A 6,000-nucleotide genomic window follows, 5' to 3' on the forward strand; every position below is an offset into this window, starting at 1 on the left:
ATGATTGAAACTCCCCTTATTGATCATGCTGTGAATGAAACCTCTTCTCTTCCCATTGAGAATGTTTGTCAACCTTCTATCTCTACCAGTTCTCTACCTAAGTCTCTTCCTATTTCGAAAGAAACCGTGGAAGAGATAGATACTGCCTTCAAAGTTTTATCTGAAGTTCTGGATGATGTCAAGAAGTCTTCTACTGATCCTATCAAGTCTAATGTTTGCGAAATTCTGAGCAATCATTTGGGTTCTGACAGAGCTGCTTCACAGACAGCTTTGGAAAAAGAATGTAATGCTCTTCGTCTTGAAAATCAGAAGCTTCAGAATGTTTTACTGGATCGTGACAATCTTCGCAAGAAGAATGATGAACTGAGATGTATGATTTTCTTATTTGTGTCTTTAATTTTCCTTTTTAATGGTTTTATATCCCATATTTAATTATCCTTGAAATCCCTCTTTCGCATGTTAAGCTTTAAACTAGAAACGAATAATGGAGAGATATCAATTTGAATCTGCTGTTGAAGAAGCCCGTGTTGATAAAGAAATCTTGATGGATCAATATAACCAATTAGATAACCTCTATTCATATTCTGTTGATCATATAAATAATCTTACCAATGAAAATACCCAATTAGTTCAAAGACAAGATTTATTAAGTAATGAAGTATCTCGTCTTTCTTATTCTTTAACTAAAGCTAATTTAGGGATGAAAACTTTATCAGATGAGAATAAAACCTTATCCCAAGAGAAGAGAACTTATTTAAACAAGATGGCGATATCTTCGCAACAACTTAGTATTCTTCAAAAATTATGTGATGACCAAGAGCAATCTCTTCGCTCTTTGAGAAATGAACTTAAAGAAGTAACAAAGTCATCTATCGCTGAAAGAGATACACTCATTCAAGGTAGAATAACTTTAAGTGTAAAGGAGAATCAGCTTAAAGAACAATATTCCAAATTAGAAGAATCTTATTCTTCTCTTGCGAAGAAAAATGCCTTTCTTATTTCTAAAGAGAAAAATCTTCAGTCTCGACTTAAAGGTTTAGTTGGAGGTAAATTTGATGACGCAATGGACCGTTGGGAGAATAGTTGTCTGTCCTTGATTCAACACCTTATTTCGCAAAAGGAAGGTAGTCATAATAGTTTGACTGCCTTAATTATCTTTTCTTTGTCATATCTTTCTGAATTCTTTATCTTAATGAAATTTTGTATTCTATCTTTCGCAGAGTCTGAGAAGAATCTTCATTTTCCCATTTCTGTTTTGGAGGCCAAATATGCCAAAATTCGCAAAGAAAATGCATTGCTCGTCTCTGTCCTTACCGGTTCTCGCGATCGAGCAGAAAGAAGACTTGATTATCTTGCTTATTTTAAGAGTATTCAAGATAGGAATCATCAGAGAGAACTTCTTCGACAAGTTCATCTCCGGGCTGAAGTCCTTGTAAATGACATTTTATTGTCCAAATCTCTTTCTGCTACATCAATTGATCCTTTAGAAGTAGATGATGATGAAGTTCCTCGTCCTGCTGATAGTGATTATGATTACGAAAGCGGTGCAGAGGAGAATTTCTTGGAAGATGAAGAAGAGATTCCTTCTAAAGAAGCATCTGCTAGTGTTAATCAAAATGAGAAAGAAATTTCTCCTGAAGAAGTAATTGCTGGCGGTAATCAAGATGCTAGTCAAGGCGAAGATCAAAACCGAAATGAAGGAGAGGCTTGCGAGAATATTGGCGAAGAATTTCTGTTATCTCCTGCTACTGAAATTAATACTGAAGCTTGAGCTTCTTGTCTAGCTTTGTCTTATTGGACTGTCTTATTTTTATCACTTTTGCGGGTTACATTTTTCGACCAACTTTGGAATCAACTTTTCTTTTTAATATTTTGTTGATGAGAAAGATAATGCTTCTTGTGTATTGATTCCCATACTTGCCTCTCATTATCTTTCTTGAAAAAAAATAGTTTGTTACGAATAATTATAAATATTTTGTTTTATCATATGGTCTTATTTTGCATTCCTAATTAAAGGTCTTATTATGCCACCTCTTGTCATTGCGACAAAATCGCAGGACGTCCTTGCACTTTCATGCAAAAACCCATTGATCTTGCCTTAACTTTTCTTTTGTATTATAGCCTCTTCAGGAATGTTGCAACAATATGACAGGCCTAAATATTCTTGCGAAAATGAAGCCCCATGACATTGCCGTCTTGCGACGAAATCGCAGGACGTCTTCGCACTTTCATGCGAAAACCCATTGATATCGTCTTATCCTTTTCTTTCGTATTATTGCCTCTTCAGGATTGTTGCACAAATATGACAAGCCTTAATATCCTTGCGAATAAAAAGCCTCATGACATTTGCGTCTTAAGACACTTATCAGCTCCCTAATGGAAGGTGCCGCCCTTATCTCCCCCCTGGTTGCCCCTTCAAGGAGGCGTACTTCTACCATACAAGGTTAGCTCCTCCCATCCAGTCTTAACAACAATCAGTTGTTTTCGCAGCCTATTATCCCTTTTACCTATATGGCTTATGGTTACGAGACTGCACCCTAAGTGGGGTTTTCTTCAGGCTGAGTGCAGTATAAGCCAAGACTTGTCAAGAATGGCAAGGTACGCTTCAAACGTCCCTGGCACTCTTGACTCAACCGTGTACCTCGGCGCCTTGATCAGATCTGCACTCCTTGGGAGAGTCCTTATTACCTTAGTCGCCCAACCCAAGTCATATGCTTAAGCTGAGAATCCAAGGTGCCTCTCCCGGATGGGCTTTATTGACCCCAAATCTCCATGACTCAGGTTCCGGTGGCGGTGTAGCCTTTCCCTGAGCCATGCAACAGGTACCCCCTAATATGACGTACTTTAGGTCTTACATTTGCCTCTTGCGAAATTTTATTCGCGAACTAGGGTGTACGCCATAAAGGTTCGCCCCTTTCTTTTATGTCATTGTTCTGTGATTATCTCTGCGAAAATTTCGCACATCATGATCTTGTTTTGATATGAGTAATCTTGCAATTATTCTTTCAGAATCCATAACTTCTCAAAGCTTCTTACGGATAATATCTTTTTAAGTACAACCTGTTCCATGGTCTGTCTAATCTATGACCAACATCTCTTCCTTCTGGATCCATTAATCTATAAGCTCCTGTTCCAACTATCTCCTTAATGATGTAAGGTCCATCCCATTTTTTCGCTAATTTTCCACCATTTTCTCGCTGATATATTGGTGTTTCTCTCGCAGAACTAAATCTCCTGGTTGAAATTCGCGTATTTTGACACGTTTATTATATTCTCGGGCTAATCTTCGCTGATAATTCTCCATATGTTGTAAAGCTTTTTCTCTTCTTTCTTCTAATTCATCAAGTTTATTTAAAATCAAGCCCACTAAGATTTTTCTCCCAAGCTTCTCTTTTTGTTGTCGGAATAACAACTTCTGTTGGTAACACCGCTTCAACTCCGTATGTTAAACAAAAGGTGACATTCCAGTAGCTTCTCTTCTAGTTGTATTATAAGCCCATACTGCATTATGTACTTGTTCGCACCATGCTCTGTGATGTCCTTCCAATTTCTTCTTTAATATATCTGCAATTGTTTTTGTTGTTTTGCTTCTACTGCCCATTAGCTTGTGGATACAAAGGAGTAGACTTTCCACATTTTATCTTGAATGCATTAAGTAGCATTTCTATATTCTGTCCTTCAAATTGTTTCCCATTATCAGATACCAACTGTGCAAGAATTCCGAATCTGCAAATGATATTTTCGAATATGAATGTAAAGATATCTTTGTCGCGAATATGCTGTACTGCCTTCACTTTTGTCCATTTTGTGAAATAATCTGTTGCGACTATTAAGTATCTTCTTTGTCCACAATATCTAAGCCCCACTTTTCAAAAGGCCACACACTGGTTAAAGATGAAAATGGTGCTCCAGGTGCATGTATTTTCTTTCCATGCCGCTGACAATCTTCGCAACGTCTTGATATTTGTTTTGCATCTTCATGCATATATGGCCAGTAATAACCTTGCATTTTTTCTCTATGTTCCAAAGATCTTCCTCCACTATGATTGCCAGCATCCCCACTATGTAACATTTTTAGCACCTTTTCTCCTTCCTCTCGTGTCAAACATCTGAGTGACGGTCCATTACAAGATTTTCGATATAGCAACCCATCTCTTAATTCATAATTCGTTGCACGGCTTTTTAAATTGTGTGTTTCCAATCTATTTCTTGGTGTTTCTCCTTTCGCCAAATATGCGTGAAGTTCCATTCTCCGGTCTGCGATATTATTCATTTGTTCTTCTTCTTCATTGTCTATTATCATCACGTCCATGTCTTCTTCTTCTTTATTGATTGATGGTGACAGAAGCGTTTGTATTTTTATGCATCTCGCAGTTGGATCTGTCATCATGCTTGAGATGAAAGCAAAAGCGTCTGCGATTTTGTTATCCTTTCTTGAAATGTGCCTCCACTTTATTTTTGGGATTTTTGCTGACAATTCTTCAACCAGCTTTTTGTATTTCTTCAAGGATGGTTCATTTGTAGTATACTCTCCCTTTATTTGGAGAATAACTAGCTGTGAATCACTAGTGATCCTGACATTTTCTAGTTTCATTTCTATTGCGAATTTTAAGGCATGTACCACAGCTTCATATTCTATTTCATTATTAGTGGATGAAAATTCCAATCTGAATGAAAAAGCCATTTTTATTCCTTCTGGAGAAATTAAAACAATTCCAACTCCATTTCCTTCTCCATTTGATGATCCATCCACCAATATCTCCCATCTATTTGGTTCTGTTAATAAATCTTTTGGATCTCCATGTCTTCTTCTACATCCATCATTTCTTCTAATGCTTCATCTTCTTCTAAAGGAAATTCTACCAAGAAATCTGCAACAACTTGTGATTTTGGTGAAGACAAAATTTCATATTTAATATCAAAGTAGCCTACTTGTGCATTCCATCTCTCCACTCTTCCTGATCTTTTAGAATTCTTCATCACTGATTCAATTGGTACTTTTGTTAATACCTTTATCTTGTGTGCTTGAAAGTATATGCGGAGCTTAAATGATGCATAAACTAATGCTAAGATTAACTATTCAATCTTTGAGTAATTCTTCTCAGAAGTATTAAAAGTTTTGCTAATGTAATAAATGGGTTGCTCCACTCCTGCGTCTACTCGCAATTACACAACACTTAATGCATGCGACGTCGTTGCAAGATAAATCAATAATTCTTCTCCTGATTCTGCTTTTTGTAAAATAGTTGTATTCATAAGATGTTCTTTGATTCCTTGAAAATCTTTTTCACATTCATCAGTCCATTTAAATTCCGCACCCTTCTTGAGTATATCGAAAAAATATTTGCATTTGTCTGATGATCGCGAAATGAATCTCCCCAGCGAAGCTAGAAGCCCATTCAACTTCTGTACATCTTTTATTGTTGTTGGTGTTGGCATGTCACGAACTTCTTGCAATTTTTCCGGATCAACCTGTATTCTTTTTTTTGATACAATGTAGCCTAAAAATTTTCCCGATGCAACTCCAATAGTACACTTCTCAGGATTCAATTTAATGTTGTACTGCCGCATTTGTTCAAAAATCTCCCTCAGGTCTTCTACATGGTCTTTAGCTTGTTTACTCTTTACTAACATGTCATCCACGTATACTTCTAATGTTTTGTGTATCCATTTTGCGAACACCTTTTCTACCATTCTTTGGTATGTCGCTCCCTCGTTTCGCAAACCAAATGACATTTTCGTGTAACAATATAAACCTCTAGGGGAAAAGAAAGCAGTATGTTCTTGATCTTCTTCAGCGAGAGGGATTTGGTTATACCCTTTGTATCCATATAAAGATGATACCCTATCATTTCCCGCTGCGGATTCCACCATTTGAGGAATATCTGGTAACGGAAAACTATCTTTGGGGCAAGCTTTGTTTAAATGAGTGAAACCTATACAAATCCTGATTCCTTTATTTTTCTTTGGGACAATAACCATATTCGCTATCCATTCTGG

Source organism: Papaver somniferum, chromosome 1, assembly GCF_003573695.1.
Source record: "Papaver somniferum cultivar HN1 chromosome 1, ASM357369v1, whole genome shotgun sequence".
Lineage (NCBI taxonomy): Eukaryota > Viridiplantae > Streptophyta > Magnoliopsida > Ranunculales > Papaveraceae > Papaver > Papaver somniferum.